Source organism: Podarcis tiliguerta, assembly GCF_965153285.1.
Source record: "Podarcis tiliguerta genome assembly, chromosome: 5".
NCBI classification, from domain to species: domain Eukaryota; kingdom Metazoa; phylum Chordata; class Lepidosauria; order Squamata; family Lacertidae; genus Podarcis; species Podarcis tiliguerta.
In genome coordinates, this window is record NC_139538.1 from 19,327,020 (window position 1) to 19,347,435 (window position 20,416).

Sequence of the window (20,416 nt, forward strand, 5' to 3'; positions counted from 1 at the left end):
TCCCGTGACACGTGGCAAAATGCATTTTAAATTCCCTCCAGTTTAAGAAATGCTTTGCTATGTGGCATGGAGAAGACAGCTCTTCAAGAAACACAAAGGCTGTTTGTTTGTGTCGGTCTACTTTTGTAGTTTTGGAGAGGCGGTTAACGCCACATAGTCTCTAGTTTTAGAAAGCAACCGGGCCAAAGTATATCTTATACGTCAAATAAAGTTACTCTGGTCCATAGACTCCTGGTTTTTTGCTTGGAAAGTCACTTTAGGACAGAGTAATTGAGAGCAGAGAAGTGACAGAGAGTTACCAGCCTCTTTTCAAACAAACACATGTAGGGCTATAGTTACATAGATTCGCTTATAATATGTTGTTTGGTCCTCAGTGTTGTTTCCAAAATCTAGAGTGTCTGGTACTTCCCTTTCTAAAAAATGTAGGTCCCAAAACATCTGTAGGGCACCATGTCAACTATTTCTTCTTTAGTCTTATAGCCATAAAGAGAGAGTGCATCAAACCCCTGTGTTTTAAGGGGGAAAGGCACACAGTGTAATAAAGATTCTTGTGAACCCACCTTTTCCTCTACCTTGAAAATCGTAGGCCTTTGCATCAGTGTCCAGAATAAGTAAGGTGTTGGTTCTCTATCTCTGGCATTTATTAGTGCTGCCGAAACACAAACTTGTTTTCCTTTAGATGATTGTTTTGCTGGCGTCTTCAAAGCAAAGGAGTACTGTAGATACAAACCCTGAAATGTTCTTGGCACTGGGGGTTAGGGGATCTGTTATTTGTCTGAAAACAGTAAGATAATGGAAATTCCAATGGATAACTATAACCTCAGGCAGTCCTCCTTTTCTAAGTCTGGGGTGGTTCCATAGTTGGCTGCCTACCGAGATTCCTAAGAAGAATTTTTGGGGGCAGGGGAGTTAATCTCAATTTTTCTACCCAAATCTGTGATCTATTTATTTTTTTACTTTAATGATTACCATAATGCATGGCTGCTTTATTTCACAAGATATTAAGAGTTTAATCTGTTGCTTTTGGAATATTCTTCATCAGGAATCTTATGAATGTGATGGCGTCTGTGTTATTATATAGAAAAGTGGTAGCAATTAGCCTAATGCTTAAACGGTCTGTGGAAAGGACCGACTTACTGAGAAACGCAAGTGGCACTGTGGTCTAAACCACTGAGCCTCTTGGGCTTGCCAATTGGAAGGTCGGCAGTTCGGATCCCCACGACGGGGTGAGCTCCCGTTACTCTGTCCCAGCTCCTGCCAACCTAGCAGTTCGAAAGCACACCAGTGCCAGTAGATAAATAGGTACCACTGTGGCTGGAAGGTAAACAGCATTTCTGTGCACTCTGGCTTCTGTCATGGTGTTCCGTTGCGCCAGAAGCAGTTTGGTCATGCTAGCCACATGACCTGGAAAGCTGTCTGTGGACAAACGCCGGCTTCCTCGGCCTGAAAGCGAGATGAGTGCTGCAACCCCATAGTCGCCTTTGACTGGCCTTAGCCGTCCAGGGGTCCTTTACCTTTTTACCTTTTACTGAGAAACAATGACTTAGTTTAACTCATTGTTATTAGTAATTTGCAGGATCAGTAGTAACTAGGGCCGCCCCAGTGATTTGGATTGTGCTATCACTGTAAAAAAAAAAACTGCCCATAACTGGAAAAGGGGATAGTGCTTTTCTCACACTAACTTACTGATATGGGGATGAATAGTATCTCAGTGGTAGAGCACCTGCTTTTCATGCAGGTTTCATTCCCAGAATCTCCAGGTAAGACTGGGAATGTCTGCTGTCTGAAAACAGCAGAGAGTCGTTGCCAGTCAGTGCCAACAGTACTGAGCTAGGTGGACCCGTGGCCTGATTTGGTATGCAAGTCAGCTTCTTATGTTCCTGTAATTTATAAACGAAGCATTACTTCCAGCCTTTGATATCTAGCCTTTCCTCTCCTCTTGTGGTCAACTTCCATCTTTTTGTACCATATTCGCCCAGTACCTTTGCAACTTGGTGTAGAAATTAATGTTGCTTCATTGAGTTGCTGCTTCAGTGTGCGTTGACTTGATTTCTTTTCACAAAACTGGGATCATCCTATTTCTGTAGTAGAGGAGACAGAAAGTGATTTGGGAGAAAGATAACCTCTCCTTTTAACTACAGATGCAAGGTGGGATTTGCTTGGAAGTCACTTAAAAAGGCAGATCCATTTACTTTGACCCTTCTTTAGCAAGTTGGTATAAGTAACCCATTTTTTTCAGGCGCTCTACCTGTTCACACTGCTGCTGTGAATCTGATGCACAGGCTGCATTTTTGTAATTCTTAAAGCACATGCCAAATCGTCAATACGGTGCATAGGAGCTCTTTATGGAAATGTTGGGTACTTACATTTCAGCATTTGTATATACATCTGGAACATTTCCTCCTCCTCATAAAAGCCGCAAGGGAGCCCTGGCTTGTGTGCAGTACAGTTGGCTGCAAAAGAGTGAACCCTGGTACATCCACATATTTTGAGTGGATGATTTCTGTGGGATTTTTTCCCTGGGCGGAAAAGGATTATTGCTATTGTAATTCCAATTCCACATCTGGTTTTAATGGACTTGAAATGCAACATCAGGATGCAAAATTTAAAACTGGCAGCTTTAATGAATAACACTGGTCAACAACAAATTTGTTGTCTGTGTTTTTTCAGCTGATTTAGGACGAATCTGATGCGCTGAATCCAAAAATCACATTGGTTTTGCTCAATCAGGTCAAGTTTTTGAGCTATGGCCACATGTCTTTTTTTACGTTTTTGTTCACATGTACGCTTGTGTGGAGCATTTTAGAAGAAGTGGGTGGGGGTAAAATGCCTTGTCAAATAATTGTTTTGATTGGAAATGATTATTTTAATGACAAGAAGTATTCAGGTCCGATAGTTCTGGATGATTATGTCGAAAAGGGATCAGTTTGAAGTCATAAAACCTCGAAATCTTCCATAAATTGGTGCAGCAAAGCATAAAGTTGGGGGAACAAAACTAAATTAATGGGGCAGCCGCCCCACGAAGTATCCTGATCTTCAATCAGCACGTCGTCCTATAGCTCATTGTGATGAAATTCCAGTGCCTATCTTCGGAGAACTTCCTGACATTAGTGACGAAGATGCCTCCAGTGTTGAAGGACATGAAGAAGAAGAAGAAGTGGTTCTTGAAGGTGATGCTCCACATCCATTTTCCCAAAAGGAGCTGAATGATCTAGTTCGTGACCTCAGCTTGTCAAAGGACTCTGCCGAACTGTTGGCATCCAGATTGAAGGAAAAAAACCTCCTCTCTGACAGTGCTCGCATCAGCTTCTTCCGCAACAGGCATTAAGAGTACCTTCGTTTTTTCTCGGAAGAGAAGGACTTGGTGTACTGTGCAGATATTGCGCAGCTTCTGCACAAGCTTGGAGTGCCACAGTACAAACCCAAAGATTGGAGACTGTTCATTGACAGCAGCAAGCGATCACTGAAATGTGTTCTGCTACACAACGGCAACCAGTTTGCCTCTATACCCCTGGCTCACTCGACTACACTGAAGGAGAACTATGAAGCGGTGAAGTATGTGCTGGAGAAAATTGGTTATGATCAGCATAAGTGGTTTATTTGTGTTGACCTGAAGATGGTGAACTTTTTGTTGGGACAACAGTCTGGCTTCACCAAGTACCCATGTTTTCTGTGCATGTGGGATAGTAGGGACCGTGCTCAGCATTACACGAAGAAGGACTGGCCTGTGCCGGAGGAATTGGTGCCTTGCAAAGAAAGGAACATCATCAGCGACCCTCTGGTGGACAGAGACAGAATACTCTTCCCACCACTGCACATCAAGCTCGGCTTAATCAAGCAGTTCACCAAGGCTCTGGACAAGGATGGTGACTGCTTCACTTACTTGTGCCAGGCTTTTCCAGGATTGACCATGGAGAAGTTGAAAGCTGGCATCTTTGACGGTCCTCAGATCTGTCAGCTCATCAGAGATCCAGAGTTCGGAAACTCAATGAACGAAGTGGAACTGGAAGCGTGGAAGGCATTTGTTCTGGTAGTGAAGAACTTTCTTGGCAACAATAAGGCCAGAAACTATGCAGAACTTGTCAACAACATGCTGACTGCTTTCAGAAACCTGGGCTGCAACATGAGCGTCAAGATGCACTACCTATTTTCACATATGGACCGGTTTCCTGAGAACCTGGGTTCAATGAGTGACAAGCAGGGGGAGAGATTCCATCAGGACATGAAAGAGATGGAGACCAGGTATCAGGGTCGCTGGGACGCAGTCATGATGGCTGACTACTGTTGGACTCTGAAGAGAGACCTCTGTGCTGCTGAGCATTCCAGGAGTTCCAAGAAACGGAAGTTCAAGCCCTGAAGTTTGAAAAATGGTGAAGCAACATGCAATTTATGTGTACTTACCGTATTTTTCGCTCTATAAGACGCACCAGACCACAAGACGCACCTAGTTTTTGGAGGAGGAAAACAAGAAAAAAAATATTCTGAATCCCAGAAGCCAGAACAGCAAGAGGGATCGCTGCGCAGTGAAAGCAGCAATCCCTCTTGCTGTTCTGGCTTCTGGGATAGCTGCGCAGCCTGCTTTCGCTCCATAAGACGCACACACATTTCCCCTTACTTTTTAGGAGGGAAAAAGTGAGTCTTATAGAGCAAAAAATACGGTACCTTTATCAATGCCCACCCATTCAGTTTACAGAAAACCTGACCTGATGGAGAGAAACGGATGCCATTTCCTGATTCAGCAGTGCAAAAATACCCTAAATCAGTTGTAGAAATCTAGACAACATTCAAAAAGTAAAATATTGTTGCCCAGTGTCATCTAAGAAGCATATATATCCTATTGATACTTAAAATCCAGCTGATACATTTTAAAGAATGTACATACATTCAGATTGCAAAATAGGATAATGACACTAGGATAATGACACTAACAGCACAATCCTGGGAATGCATGTCTTCCAAGAAGTCCCACTGGCTCAGAGCGGCTCATTCCCCAGTGAGTATAGTACTACAACCTAAATTTCTCCTAGACTTTGAGTTTAGCCGAATTAGCATAAATACAATATCAGGACAGAATAGCTTGTTGCAGAATATGTGTGTTGTGTTACAGACATGAGAATGTGCATTTTTTGAAGCTGTAACCCAGAGGTCTCTAATATGGTATCCTCTAGATGTTGTCAGACTACATCTCCCATCATCCCCAGCCAATATAGCCATTTGGGATGATGGGAGTTGTAGTTCAGCAACATTTGGAGGGTGCTATGTTGTCTTTCCCTGCTATATAATGCAACAAGATGTTGATCTCTACTTTCTGTTTTTGGGAGGTATCAGCTTTGGCTTTGGATCCATAGAAGCCTATATAAAATATGATTCATATTGGTTTATTGTTGCATTAATTTTTTTGCAGCCATATTTTTAGACAGGTGTTGGTTATCAAGTTATCAAGACATATGGATTTTATTAAATCAGATTTCTAAAAGATAAAAGCATTGCTATAACAGTCACTTTAGATGGTTGGGGATATTTTGGCTTCGAAAGCTGAAGTGCTCAAGGAACAACAATTTGTGATAAATGTTCATCAATCTGTCACTCAACTCATGCTGCTTGTAGCACCTGTAGCTCTTCATAGCATTTATGCTTGATGTTTACGACTGAAACATCTGAGTTAAGGAGGAGTTCATTTGCTGTGTGTTTGTGTTCTTTAAAACAATAAATATTAATTTGGTTCCCGCACTTTAAAAAATATATATGACAGACTAAGGAGGTGCACTGTCATGAACTAAGAATACTTTATGTTGATGTTGTGTTTTGAAACCTCCTCTGCACATGATTGTAATGCAGAAAGTTACTTTTTATGGTATCATTCTTATGATTCATAATAATCCTGTCTTGCAAAAGTGTCAGTGGAAATACAAAAGTCTAAGCCTAGATCTCCTTTCCTGCCAAGTCTGCAAGTACAATACTTTAGCCACTCAACAAAACAAACTAGACATAAATTTGTCTCCTGGGTGGCGGAGAAAACGAATATACAGTGGTACCTCGCAAGACGAATTCCTTGGAAGACGAAAAACTTGCAAGATGAAAGAGTTTTTCGTTTTCTGAGTTGCTTCGCAAGACGGATTTCCCTATGGGCTTGCTTCGCAAGACGAAATGTCTTGCGCTTTTTTTTTAAACCGCCAATGCATTCCTACGGGAAACCGTCAATACGCAATGGTGTTTCGCAAGACGAAAAAACTCGTAGAACGAAAAAAACTCGCAGAACGAATTAATTTCGTCTTGCGAGGCACCACTGTAACTTGGGGAAGAACCTACAGTATACATGGGGTGCTTATTTGGCCATCTGAGAGCAAGTTCACCTGGCCAGAAATGCAGAAATATGTACGTGATGTGGTCTGCAACAGGCATTTGGCCATGAATGTCTTGGTAGTATTTGTTAAACTCATATAATATTCCTCTCTCATCCCAGGGAATCCTAGAAACTGCAGTTCTGTGAATGATCTGCAGTTCTCTAACAAAATTCTCAGGACCCTCAGACTGCAATTCCCAGAATCCTTTGAGGGTGCTAACAGTTTGAATGATCTAAAACTGATATACTGTACACCTGTAGTGTAATTTCACCCTTTTGTTGTCATCTTACTCTTATGCCAACAGAAGCAACACAATGTGGTATGGCTAATTCAAGGCTAGGCTTTAAATGGAGACCCTCTTTCCAAGCTTCCCTGCTCTCTACGGCTTTGCATGAATTGCATGGCACTCTGCAGATTTTATTGTAAGCCGATTTGCTGGTTTAGGTTCGCATCCCACCCTTAATCCATTATCTCTGCAAGCATTTCATATTGCTGCTATATACAGGACTAGTGACAGACTCCTGGACCCTATTCCCAAGCCTGCTGCCAACTACCCAAAACAAAACTTTCCAATTATATGTTCCTAATTTTCTCAGCCAGTCTCCAGTGCCTGACTCCTGTTCAGCATTTAAGTAATTGAAGAATCCCAAATTATTTCGTGGTTAAGAAAACCTGGAACCTGTTTTCTCAATTGCTCAATTCATCTGTTTGTACGATACCTTAAAAGGCAAAGTTGGTGTGTTTTTCAGGGTTTACAGCGGTGTCCCAGTATGTTGGCTGCCATTCCCAGCCCAATTAATTTCAACCAGTATTACAGTGGGTTGGTTCTACGTCAACATAAACAGGCGAATCATTGCAGCGTCTTTTATAACTCCTTCATCAAGGGTGGGGAATCTGTGGTCCACTGAGTGCTGCCGGACTACAACTCCCAACATACCTTACCACTGGCTGTGCTGTCTGAGACTCATGGTGGAAGTTTGATTCCTAGCAACATCTGGAGGAAGGCCACTGATCCCCCCCTCCATACACAAAAGGACAGGAGGGGACATAGATATATGCTTACTTATACATTACAGATGTGAAATTAGAAATAAACACTCTACTCTAAATACATCTCATCAGAGTGAAGAATTCTCTCTTCTTTTTTGCCAAATCTTTCTTATTCATTTTCCAAATCAGCCACAAATTAAGGCAAATTTAATTTTCCCTAAAAATTGGTTTCCCGCACTCTGTTCTTGATGTGCCCAGAGTTTCTTCTTGCTGATCAAGAGGTCTGCTGTTGCAAAGCCTCTTCTTAAAATTCTTTATCTATAAGTTGGACTTGCAACAGATAGCCCTTCAGTTTGCATCCCCACCCTAGCCCAAACTCCCGTCTTATCCTCAATTGAATGAAAGTGCCCTCTGACCCACTAGTATGCTCTCATCATCTTTTCCGTAAAGGCTATGTGGGAGGAAGCCCACAAGAAAACATGCTTGCCTCCAGTAGAAACCGGTGAGGTAGGACAGAGCAATCCTCCCAGCACCAACAATGCTACACTTTACCTGACTGAGATGACCATGGTGCTGTCAAGGTCAGATGCACCAGTGGGCCCAGATGCACCAGTGGGAATGCTAGATTGGTGCCACCAGTGCATCACACAGCCCCAACTTCTCTGCTGCCCAGCCCTGCCCCAGTACATTTCCAAGCACAATTCAAATTGTTGGTGCTGACCTTTAAAGTATACCTGAAGGAGCGTCTCCACCCCCATCGTTCAGCGCGGACACTGGAGTCCAGCACTGAGGGCCTTCTGGCGGTTCCCTCACTGCGAGAAGTGAGGTTACAGGGAACCAGGCAGAGGGCCTTCTCGGTAGTGGCGCCCGCCCTGTGGAACATCCTCCCATCAGATGTCAAAGAAATAAACAACTATCTGGCTTTTAGAACACACCTGAAGGCAATGCTGTTTAGGGAAGTTTTTAATGTTTGATGCTTTATCGTATTTTTAATATTCTGTTGGAAGCCACCCAGAGTGGCTGGGGAAACCCAGCCAGGTGGGCGGGGGATGGATAGATAGATATAGATAGATGATAGATAGATAGATAGATAGATAGATAGATAGATAGATAGATAGATAGTTATAAAGCTGGCTTCTGGAGGCAGCTTAGCACCCGAGTATATTCTTGTATTGTTGCTCTTAGGCTATTTTTACCCAGTTAAATTGTTGGCTTTAGATCTGAGTTTGCTGTTTTATATTTGCTTGTATAGAAATTGGGGGGGGGGGGGAATTAAACAAATGAGAGTAAAAGTAGAAACTGGAACAGTGAAGAAGTTTCCCCCAATTTGGCTAAATTAATTTGGGTTGAGAATTGTACGTCCTCGGGGAAAGATCCTCCTTGCTTACCAGCTGATGGAAGGTTTGCTTTTTGATTTATCAGAAGTCAGAATATCGCCTTAGTTATAAAATTAGTTGGAAGCACTTTTCCATTCTTTGAGACTGGGTTTATTGTAACAATCAACTGCAGATCATTATGAGCATGAACTTCTAAGCGGAAATGAGGCGTATTCACAGTACGGAAAGCAATCAGTACTTTGCCATATTGCCTGCAGCCATCCTTGTAGTTGGTGATTCTGAAAACAAAATTAATTGGAATAATTTGAACATTATGGAGCAAAAAAATTAATTGGAATAATTTAAACAATGTGCAGATTGTTGCAGACAGGAAGTACCTAAGGGGGACAGACTGAATAAAAAATGACCACCCTCAATATATGTTTACCATCAACACCCAACGCCTAAGCTGCTCTTGCTACTGCTTTTTTCTTAGAGGTGGTTAATGAAACAAGGCCAAGGCCAACATTTCTGCTTGTTCAAATAATAGGGGAGAACGACTGGGGGGAGGGGGTGGGGGGATGTGAAGACATTGCCTAATAACTGAATCATGATCATGCTAGGTAGGTGAGCAAGAGCAATCTGTGAGGGACAGATTGAGAGCAGTGGTTCCTAGTGCCCATTGGGAAGGCAAGGAGCCCAACAGCAGTTGGAGTCAGTGCCAATGGCAGGCAGAGCCAGCTAATTGTACTGTTCTCCCCATCCTCCTCCTTGCTGAGTTCTACAGGGGCAAATCTGAGAATAATGAGGAGGAAACTCGCAGACAGAGCAACCTGTTGGACTCATTGTAAGTAAGAAGGCAGACAGGAGGGGTCTGGTTGAGATTCAGCCACGTACTGACAAATTCAAGTTGTGCAATTCTAGCAGAGCTGGAGGTCTTGTGCAACAGTCCTGCTTCCCCAAAAGTTCAGGCTTTTTGCAGTTAGGAAAGTGACAGGAAAATGCACAGGAATCTGGGGAGTCACAGATGCTTTGACACACCACCACCTAACCCTGCTTCAAACAAATCAGAAGGAACCTTCATTAAATAGCCAACATTGTGGGATCTCCTTGCACACGAATCAAGATGAAAGCTCAACGGGAAACACCCACAGTTAGAATAAATGCCTGAATGCCGGTTTGCAAGTAAAACTGAATTAGTGTGTCGTGAAATGATGCATGTCTAAAAAGTGTGTCAACAACATGCGAAGTTTAGAAAGCTCTCATCTATGTGGTATTTAATGGGAGATTTTCTGTGTGTCATGAGCAGTGCACAGAGCAGCAGCTTTGAGATTACAGTTTCTCTCTTGTATTATTTTTTATTAAAAAAATAAAAAATAAAGAAAGCAAAAGGAAGAGTAATTAATCACCCTCCTTTTGTCTTGTGTGAAGACGTTGGTGCTGTGTCTCCAACCGTTATTGTGCAGAGGCCAGCATTATATTCATGAGGCAGTCCAGAAGATGGAGAGGCTGCCCGATAGCGGTTCCATTGTTCAGTGATTAACTTTCCGTGCTTTGATACATAAAATGTAATGTCACCCGAAAGATTTTTTAGTCGCCAGCTATTCTTTTCTACTTTTCTTGGGTTAGGCAGGGAGAAGAAGGAGCTCCTATCCATAACTGTTTTACCAAGTACACAGCTACTGAAGTATTTTCTGTCAGCGTATTAATCAAGGTGGGGAACTTGTGGCTCTCTAGGTGCTGTTGGGGACTACAACTCCCATGAGCCTCAGGCAGCATGGCCGATGCCCAGGGATATGTAGTTCAGGAGAATCTGGAGGGCCACAGATTCCCATGTATATATTTTATAATCTGAAGATTCCCAGAACACTAGAAAGCGAAACGGGAATGTATCTGATGTGGGGGGGCGTATCCCAATATTCTACACAAAGATATGCATTGTTTAGACAAAGAAAAGCAATTGCCTAGCTTTCTGACTGCTGGACACCCATTTCCTAACAACAGTTATTTCCTAAGGTAAGGTGTTAGTTAATTTCATGGCTGATCTCAGAAAGGGCTTGGCTCTTGTAGCATTTGAAAGGCTTCAACTTCAGGATCTCAGCACCAGGCCAGCAACTGGTCCCAGCCCCTGCCATCATTTCCAACATTCATTGCATTTGACGCTATAGAAAACGCTGTATGATACATTGCAGTAAATTGGAGTAAATCAATTCCAATATTCTTTATGGCAATGGTTTTCCAAACAGGGAAGGACATGAAGGTCTCTCTGGGCAGCGTAGGCATATGGAGCAGGAGCAGGGAAGGGATAGTATCCTGAGACAGGTAGAAAGTGCTTTCCCCATAAGTGAATATCTGTGTAGGTGGAATGGCCCGTTAGCAGAGCCTCCCCTTCCACCCCGATTCACAAGAGATTTGTTGGGATGGCCACATTCCCATTACGGCCTTCTTCCATTTCCTTGCTCATTATTTTAGGGGAGCGTCACAAAGGTGCTGTTCCAGTGCTGATGTTGGGATAAGCATTCTGATCTACATCTCCTTGCATGCAGCTTATATATGACAAGATCCATGGAGGGGGGGGGTGCGGGCTCACGCCCCAGTCTACATCTTTGTGGGGCTGGCGCCAGCCCCGCAGGACTCAGGGATTCCCAGTCTCATTAATATGCATCACCTATAGCGACAGCCAATCGGCTGGTGGTAGGGGCGGGCTTACTAAGGGGCACTTAAGGTCGGGGCAGCCCTGGTTCACCCCTTTTCCTTCTTTGCAGCAGCTGCGGTTTCCCACCCACCCGCCCTCTAGGTGGGCATTCGGACTTTGCTATGGGCTTCGGCTGGTCGCCGCAAGGGGCCTGGTAGGAGTTTTTCCATTTGGCTAATTGGCTGTATTTTAGAAGCCACTTGGTTTTTTCGCCTACCTCGTAGCAAAACGTCACAACTCCTGGGTTTTGGCGGTTAGGCATTGGCAGGGGTATTGTTATGCAAATGAAGTCGGGGGGGGGGGAGGAACGCCATCACCTCCCCCAAAGCTTGAAGGGTAGTTCGTTAAAGGACTCCGGGGGGCGTCGCCTCGTCCGAAACCTACGGAGGCTAGGGCCTAAAGCGCGCTCCTGAGCGGTAATCCCTTGGGGAGCGCCTAGGGATGTGCATCACGGGGGGCTCCCCCTGTTGGTGCTTAACCCTTCCCGGTTAGACTGGATAGTCTGTTAGGGCCAATGCCTAAAGCCAATACCGCTCTTACCTGTAATCAATAAAGTTGTGGCCATTTTTCGCCCATTAACCTAAATTCAGGTGTCTGTGGGAGGGGGCGGGAATCGCCAAGCAACAGCAGGACCCCTAGATTAGCACCACACTGACCTTCCCATTCCATCATGGGCCCAGTAAGCAGCAGTGACTTACTTTGTAGAGAAAGAATTGGAAATGGGGGGACTGAATCCAGTAGCTTCCACATGCCGTGCATGGGCTCTGCCCCTGAGCTATAGCCCATTCTCTGTAGTAGCTCATCTATAGATCTGGCCCACTGTTGGAAGGAAATAAAAGCCCTGCTAAAAATCAAACACCATTTTTCCAGAAGTGGGCATCACATGCTGATAAACCCATGGGTTTGTATTTTTACCCCATTTGCAGTTCTTGGCCCTTTCATAATGGAAACCCACTATAGTATGAGGGAGTAAATGCAACTTAAAGTTGGAAACGTGAGATGTGGTGGTTATTTATTAAAGCAGACTTGACTATTATGTACACACACACATATACACATACTGGTGTTCAAGCTTGAATTCACACCATAATTAAGCAAGACCCAATATTTGCAAGCTTCAGTAATCTAAAGATCATGCAATTATTCACAACAACCCAAGAGAACAGGGGGGAGATGGAGGCAGATTTATTAGTATTTATTAGTCTTAGTAGTGGTAATATTCCTTCCTATAATTACGAGCTACACATTTTTATTTTGGCTGAAGGGATTTTGGCTAGTCATTGTAACATATTTATTTATGTTGGTATTATTATAGATGCCCTTGCCTTTGCCTGCTTTTTAAGTATTACATTTGTGCCCCACCCTTACTTCAAAGAGTACATATGACTGCAGTGTATGTTTCTGCATCTAATCATCACAACAACTCTTGAGGGGGATTTGACTGAGAGAGATTTGAGAGAGGGTCTTGGCTCAGTAGTAGTTCATTTGCTGTGCATGGAAAAGTTCTGAAATCTGGAATACCTGCTTCCAGTCAGTATATACAGTACCAAGGTAGATGGACCAGTGGTCTCACTTGGTATAATAAGGCAAATTTCTATTATCTATCTCCCATGACTTGCCCATGGCTGCCCTACCTGTGCACATCAGGGACTTGTACCTGGACTTCCTGGCCCAGCTCCATTACTCTGGCTCAGCTGAACTTAATAGCCACATGAGTTTTACTTTGGCCCTCAGGCTCACATACTTCCGCTTCCTGTTGTACACTGTCATCCCCCCCTCACTTCCTAATTCCAGCAAACTGTGCTTGCATTACAACCACATGGGGCAAACCTCCAAGCCTGACATAGAAACTGGTTTCTAACTGTAGTTTCCCATTCTGAGTTGTGAGCAAGGTATGGCTTAAATAAATGAAATACTTTATTGTCACTTGTACAACTTGTATACAGTGAGATTACACAAACACCTCCCACTCAGCTCTCTTAGTCTTAATTCCCCTCGTTTACTCACACACACACACCAAACCCAAAAGTCAGTTGCCCTGTTGTTATCTTTTCATTCAGCAGCCTAACAGCCCACGGATAGAAGCTGTTCTTTACCCTGTCGGTGCGACTAATCATGCTTCTATATCTTCTGCCCAAGGGCAGGAGATCAAGAAAGTGTAGGCCAGGGTGTGAATCATCCCTGAGAATTTTCCTCACTCACCTGAGGCTATGTTTTTCCGCAATGGCATCCAGTGGATTCACGGGACAGCCCATAATATCTTGTGCTGTATTCACCACCCTTCAAAATAAATCACCGCCTTCAAAATTCAACTGTAAAGGCAAATGGTTGTTTGTCGGAATAACCTGGAACTGAGAGGAAATAGGAGGAAATATATAATTTCTATTCCACCGTTCTCTCCAAGGAACTCAAGGGGACGTACATTTAAACTTCATAACAACCCTGTGAGGCGAGAGGCCCCATCTTCTCAAGGGGATTGAGGGGGCCTGTGTGTGGTCACATGCCCAATGGCAGGGGGCAAACGCCTCCTGAATATTGAGGGGACTAGGTCCCCTCAGAAAATATGGGGGGGGGGACTTCCTTAGCCCCTAGGAGTTGGTGCAGCTGCTGTAAAGTAAGTTAGCCTGAGAGGCAGTGATTGGCCCAAGGTCACCCAGTAAGCTTTGGAGCCAAGTGCGGGGATCAACACTCTCTAACCATTACACCCAACTGGGTCTTTCTACTACACCACACTTACTGAGCTAAACTGCAGAAAAGTGCAAAGATGTTGCTTGGGTCCATAACACGTCAGGAGCAGCATCTATAACAGGGTAACTCAAGCCACATTGTTCCTTTCTAAATGTTCCGTCACTGGGTGGAGAATATGGAAGAATCAAACCTAGTTTTTTAGTTATGCCGATTAGAGTTGTAACCTGTAAATGTCCAGGTTTCTTAGTGATGTGGCTGGTGCCTGCAGCCATGATAGTTTTTCAGAATGTACTGCCCTATTCCAGAATGTGCAGGTTTTAAGGGAAGTAATCCTGGCTCCAAGGTATGGATGTCAGAAAATTCTAAGGAAAATGGAAAAGGAAGTAGAAATTGCTGCAGTTTGGGTGTTCGTCTGTGGCAAGGATCAAAAGAGAATGCAATCAGTATTTATTTGTATCATTTACGAATAATAATTAGTGGTAGGATTTGTTGTTTTTAAAAAAGAACATACTTTCAGTGTTTACACTGAAATGAATGTAAGTTACATAACTTCAGTTAAATAGCAGAAAGTGAGATAAATAACATAGTATTTGGCAGAAGCTGAACTGCAGTAGAACAGAAACGGGCTGATTGTGATCAATATAGGCCAGAATGGAAATTGCTGCTCTCTCATGTCCCTGCTTCAAGAGGGAGGGATGGAAACAGGAGTGGGCCATGGAATAGCCTGCCAGCAGAACACAACAAATTGAAAAGAGTATTCCTGACTGAAATATTTAGTATAATACTAAAGTTGTACCTGTTTGCAGTGCAATTCCACATCTGGTGTGCATTCAACCCATAGCTCTGCCACTTCCCCTCTACATATTGGTCGATAAGCAGCCATCAGATGTGCGTATATTTAAGTGTATGCAGCTGTGTATTTGTGGAGTTTCCCCCCTCTCTCTTTCTGATGGAGGTGGCAAGCCTAGTCTTTGCCAAAGCATACTGCATTTCCCCCCACAGCAATACATCATTTGAGCTGGCACAGGTGTGCATTTTGTTCCTGTATCCCTCGTCCTAATCCATCTTTAGCAGATTTGCTACCTAGATTGCTTTGCCTCCATTGTTTCGTGATTGCACAAACAACTTCCTCACTGTCTGCCAGCAGGCCTCTCTCCTCCCCCACCTCCCACCACAGTTTCTAATAATCTCTGGTTTAGTCTGCATGAGTTGTAATAATCTCTTTGCCTCGGTACACTCTTCATTGTTCAGCTAGGCATCTGTTTTTCTCCATGCTGCTTAATCTGGCACTGAAACCATTTCCATCTTCAAATCTATTGCCAGTTTTAAAATGAGAAAGCCAGGCATGGGGTTTTCCAATATTGCACAAGCCCATGGCCTGTGTAAGAAGAGTTACATAAATTAATAGAGATCTTGTGCCATGTACTAGTTCAGATTTTACAATATTTCAAACGGATTTAAGGAGATCATTTTGATTCCAGAATTGTTGAGTTAGTAAACAGCACTTTATTAATTATTGGGGCAAAATAATATACTATTGACCCTCACTGTTTGAAGGATACTATTCATGCTATATTGTTAAGAAAAAAATGCATTAATTGAATTATGGCAGGTATTATATATTTTATATTTTTAAAAAATGCTAGAAATCCTCAAACCATAGAATTTGAAAGTATCAGAACACTATATTCACCCTTCTTTAAAAAATGTTTTATTAATTTCCCAGAATACAAAACAAATCATAAACAGTCATAGCAGTTTTGGTCTAGTGCCAGGTAAGTTAGGAATGTTACAATAATGCAGAAGTCTATTGTATAGAGATATCCATGCCATAACGTTGCACGTTGACAAAACAAAGAAATGGAAAACATATTACATCAAAATGATTTTGCTTGAACATTCCCTTGACTACCCTGTGGTGTGTTAAATACTCTGATAGGGCGACATCCTAAACCACTTTGGGTCATCTTGGCTTCACTCCTCGGCCAGGTTCAACAGGAGATATTTTGAGATCTTTCAGAAATAGCTTGGCCTTTCATCCCCAGGGTTTAGAAATTTCCCCTTGTGCTGCACTACCAATTTAACAGAGAAGATTCTGAGTGCTGCTGTAAAGGGCTTGAAAGCTCAGAATCACTTTAACATCTCAGGATGTATATGTCTTGAAATATCTCTTTTTGTTCGTCATTGTTTTGCAATGCTTTTTACACCTGCTCTTTCTTTGCAGTACAGTTCAAAGCACACAGTGATATCTCTGGCCACTTCTTCATTGCAAGATTGTGGGCCTTCTCCTTTGTGTGCTCTTTTAGTACCCTCAGCAGTGACAGCAATTCCGATGTTTAGTCTCTTAAACCATTCCTTTAGAGATTTTGCCTCTCCCCCGACTTCTGTTTCAGGGATTGCCCTCAAACAAATTCCCTGCTGTCTCTGCTCAGTTGCTTCTCTGCCCACAACCTAAGGGCCTCAATTTTTAAAAAGGCTGTCTCTGGCTGATTGTCCAGGCCCATTCATGGGGGGTAGGTCTGTTGATAGCTATTTCTAAAGGGAATCTCTAGGTCCAGAAGCTGTACAGTGGTACCTCGGGTTAAGTACTTAATTCGTTCCGGAGGTCCATTCTTAACCTGAAACTGTTCTTAACCTGAAGCACCACATTAGCTAATGGGGCCTCCTGATGCCGCCGTGCTGCCGGAGCATGATTTCTGTTCTTATCCTGAAGCAAAGTTCTTAACCTGAAGCACTATTTCTGGGTTAGCGGAGTCTGTAACCTGAAGTGTATGTAACCTGAAGCATATGTAACCTGAGGTACCACTGTATTCCTCTGAATTCTAGTTACTGAGGGATAAACAACAGTGAAGGGCTATTGCTCTTATGGCCTGGTTGTGAGCTGCTCAGAAGCATCCATCTAGCCTTGATGGTCTTGTGGATGTTTGCCTCTGTCAGGCCCCCCTTCACAATTGTTTCCCAGGATGTGTCTTGGTTAGGCCACCAATTAGGATGCTAACCTTCATGCTTTTGCTCTGACAACCTGTACTGTGGGTCCCTGTCCTCTTGACCTTCAATGGTCTCTTTCTAATCTTCAGATTAGCATTGCAAGATGAATCCTCTCTTGTCTTCTGTTTCAATGGGCCTCAACCCAAATTCCTTTGCCTTCTGGAGATCCACTGTGACCTGTGGCAAGCCCAGCAGGGAAGACCCTACAGGCTGTGCCAGGGCTTCCAGTCTGGCCTTTTTGATCATCTCTGAGCCGAAAACATCAAGCCCAATTAGCATCCTCACACAGTTTCCACTGCAAATATTAAAATGTCCATGATGATATCTTCAAAGGAGCAGAATTACAAAGTCAAGCAATTCTCCCTTCCTGCAGCGCCATACAGATTTAATTTTTCTTTATTAGCTTCTAATTTGCAAGGTTTTCGGGTAGTCAAATGAGAAGGTGGGGGAATGAATTATGAAATATCACCTTGGGTGTTTGGCTACACCATGGTATAAGGATATGAAGTGGCAGCATAGCTAGAGGTATCGCTATCGTTAACAGATATAATTAATTCTCACATTTAGCAACCAATGGAATGAAAGTAATTACCATATTATCTCTCCCAGCCTGCGGGAATAAGAGGGCCAGTAAAGGGCATATGAGCAGAAAAGTAGTATCTAAAATAATATTTAACAAACAGATCTCAGAATGAATAAGACCAGGAGAACTAAGGGCTTGGTTTTTTAAACACATTTTGATCTTGACACGCATGACTGTTCAGAGCCCGATTATCAGAGCAGATTTTTTTATATATTAACTACCCCAGAACTCACAGATAGAGTGGCTATTTCTGTATTGCCAAAAAGAGAGAGAAATACAATACCTGAAAAGACAACAACAAATGACAGTTGGGCACAAAATTCACAAATGCTAAGTTGTATGTATATATGTATGTAATTTTCAGAAATGATTACGATGATTAGAAATCAGTGCATTACACCATAGCAAGATTGACTGTGCTCAGATGACCTGGGAGGTTGTTCCACCTGCTGTCCATATTCTAACTGCTGATAAGCTCCTTCAAGGGCCCCTTCTCCTTGTTGCTTTCCCCTTTACCTGTTGCTCTGAGCATTTCTGTTGGCATAAGGGGCGGGAGTCTGATTTTAGATGATGTCATCATGCCTTTCTGGCATCAACCTGTAAATTGACTGGAACTCTGGTTAGATTAAACTCTGAATAATGAGCAGGTCAGGAACAGGAACACGGAGCAATGGATCCAAACTACAAGAAGATTCCACCTAAACATTAGGAAGAACTTCCTGACAGTAAGAGCTGTTCGACAGTGGAATTTGCTGCCAAGGAGTGTGGTGGAGTCTTTGGAGGTCTTTAAGCAGAGGCTTGACAACCATATGTCAGGAGTGCTCTGATGGTGTTTCCTGCTTGGCAGCGGGTTGGACTCGATGGCCCTTGTGGCCTCTTCCAACTCTATGATTCTATGATTCTATTCTATAAACCATGGTTTGTTCCTGCTTTATTTGAACCAGCACTAGTTTAAACTAACTAGAAAGTCCCCAAGTTCTTCGTTGTAGAAACTTCTGTAGTCTTCTTGGTATCTGAGGAAAAGGAAGTAGGGAGAATATAGGCCTGAGGTGCTCATAGACATAGCACTAAATCACAGTTTAGTCTGGCATCTGAAAAGGCCCAGAATATGTAGCTGAGATGAAATTTGAAAGTGGCATTTCCAAGCTCACACTAGCTTTGCATACTCATTTGGTTTCAGAATCAGGGACAGCTCACACAGGATGCAAAACAACAACCCCAAACAAATGCTGGGCTGAACACACGCCATCATTTGATGGCAACTCTTTGTCCCTGTTTTTTCTCTTCGCTTCTACTGAGCAACACTGCAGCACCTTTCCTCCTCTTCCTCCTCTTCTTAATTTAAAAGAGAGTTCAGAGCAGTGATATAGAAAATAGAACTGGCAGTGGAAGAACCCTCCTCTTAATTCAAGGCCAGTGGCATTTTCTTGATCATAGTAATTTATGGAGCATTAGTTGCCATAACAACCAAAAACAGCTTTTAGGGTGTCAGTATTTTCCTTTGTAAGGTGAATTTAGTGTCTAGTGAGAGGAGGGAGGCAGGGGAAAAACAGCAGCGTAATCTCTGCAAACTGGAGGGCTTGGCTTAATCGCAGGAATTACATGACACCTCCTAGCGCTCTCATGCTATCTGCCGTCTTGCCAAAAATGAACTTGGCAGTCTGTAACCGTCTATCTCATCATGGTCAAAAAGTGATAGGATGTGAATTACAACTCTTGGGGGGAGGGTGAGCATCAGGTGATACTAGGGATGTAAAGAGGCAGTGATTTCCATCCTATAACTGGGATCGTTGGATTCAGCACTGTTTCTCTTCTGTTACGGTTCGGCTTCCACTGAAACCAACATTATTTGCCTCTTGTGGAGGACAAGGTTACCAATGGCTGCTAGTCACAATGGCTATGCTTTGCCTCCCGAGTCAGAGGCATTTAATGCTTCTGAATACATTTGCTGGGAACTGCTCTTGTGCACAGATCCCGCTTGCTCTTTTCCCACAGGCAATGGGCCTGATCCAGCAGGCTTTTCCTACGTTACTACATTCTTTCCTTTGTGGCTTTAACTAATGTACAGTGGTACCTTGGGTTAAGTACTTAATTCGCTCCGGAGGTCCATTCTTAACCTGAAACTGTTCTTAACCTGAAGCACCACTTTAGCTACTGGGGCCTCCTGCTGCCGCCGTGCCACCATAGCACAATTTCTGTTCTCATCCTGAAGCAAAGTTCTTAACCTGAAGCACTATTTCTGGGTTAGCGAAGTCTGTAACCTGAAGCGTATGTAACCTGAAGCGTATGTAACCCACTATAATCAATTAAGCAATCAACGGCGTACTCCGTTTCAGTGCATTTCAGTGGAAGGGAAATGCCTGCAACAATGAAGAAAACTACTTAACTTATTTACATAACGTTTGAGGACCAAAAAAGAATCCCCACAAACCACAAATACTGCTTTTACACACTTGCGTAATGTCTGTACCTGACCTCAGAAGAACATGCACATGGTGGCAGTTTCCTTTCCCATTTCCAGCAGAATTCTCCAACGTCCCTAATGTTGGGATAGGAAGTTTGTGTATGATTGTGTGCTTTGTAAATCTGTGCAACTCCAAGAGATCTACCGTATTTTTCGCTCCATAAGGCGCACTTTTTCCCTCCTAAAAAGTAAGGGGAAATGTGTGTGCGTCTTATGGAGCGGAGGCAGGTAGGTAAAGCCCCCAAGAGCCGCACACAAGCTCCACACGGCTCTTGCGGGCTTTTCCCCAGGAGGGAGAAGGGACTGATGCGGCCAGTCAGTCCCTTCTCCCTCCTCGTAGAAAAGCCC

At 43.3% G+C, this 20,416-nt stretch overlaps 1 protein-coding gene and 1 long non-coding RNA gene across 5 annotated transcripts in view; one reads left to right on the top strand and one right to left on the bottom strand.

The window, feature by feature from the left end:
- The window catches only part of PPM1L (protein phosphatase, Mg2+/Mn2+ dependent 1L), a 182,040-nt gene that overhangs the window by 149,846 nt on the left and 11,778 nt on the right, over nucleotides 1–20,416 (top strand). The gene's annotated exons all lie outside the window — the stretch shown is intronic.
- Nucleotides 15,729–20,206, bottom strand: LOC310678518. Its single transcript, XR_014511804.1, has 2 exons — nucleotides 20,075–20,206; nucleotides 15,729–17,316 (listed from the first exon to the last, which is right to left on the bottom strand). It is a non-coding gene; the product is annotated as an uncharacterized lncRNA (long non-coding RNA).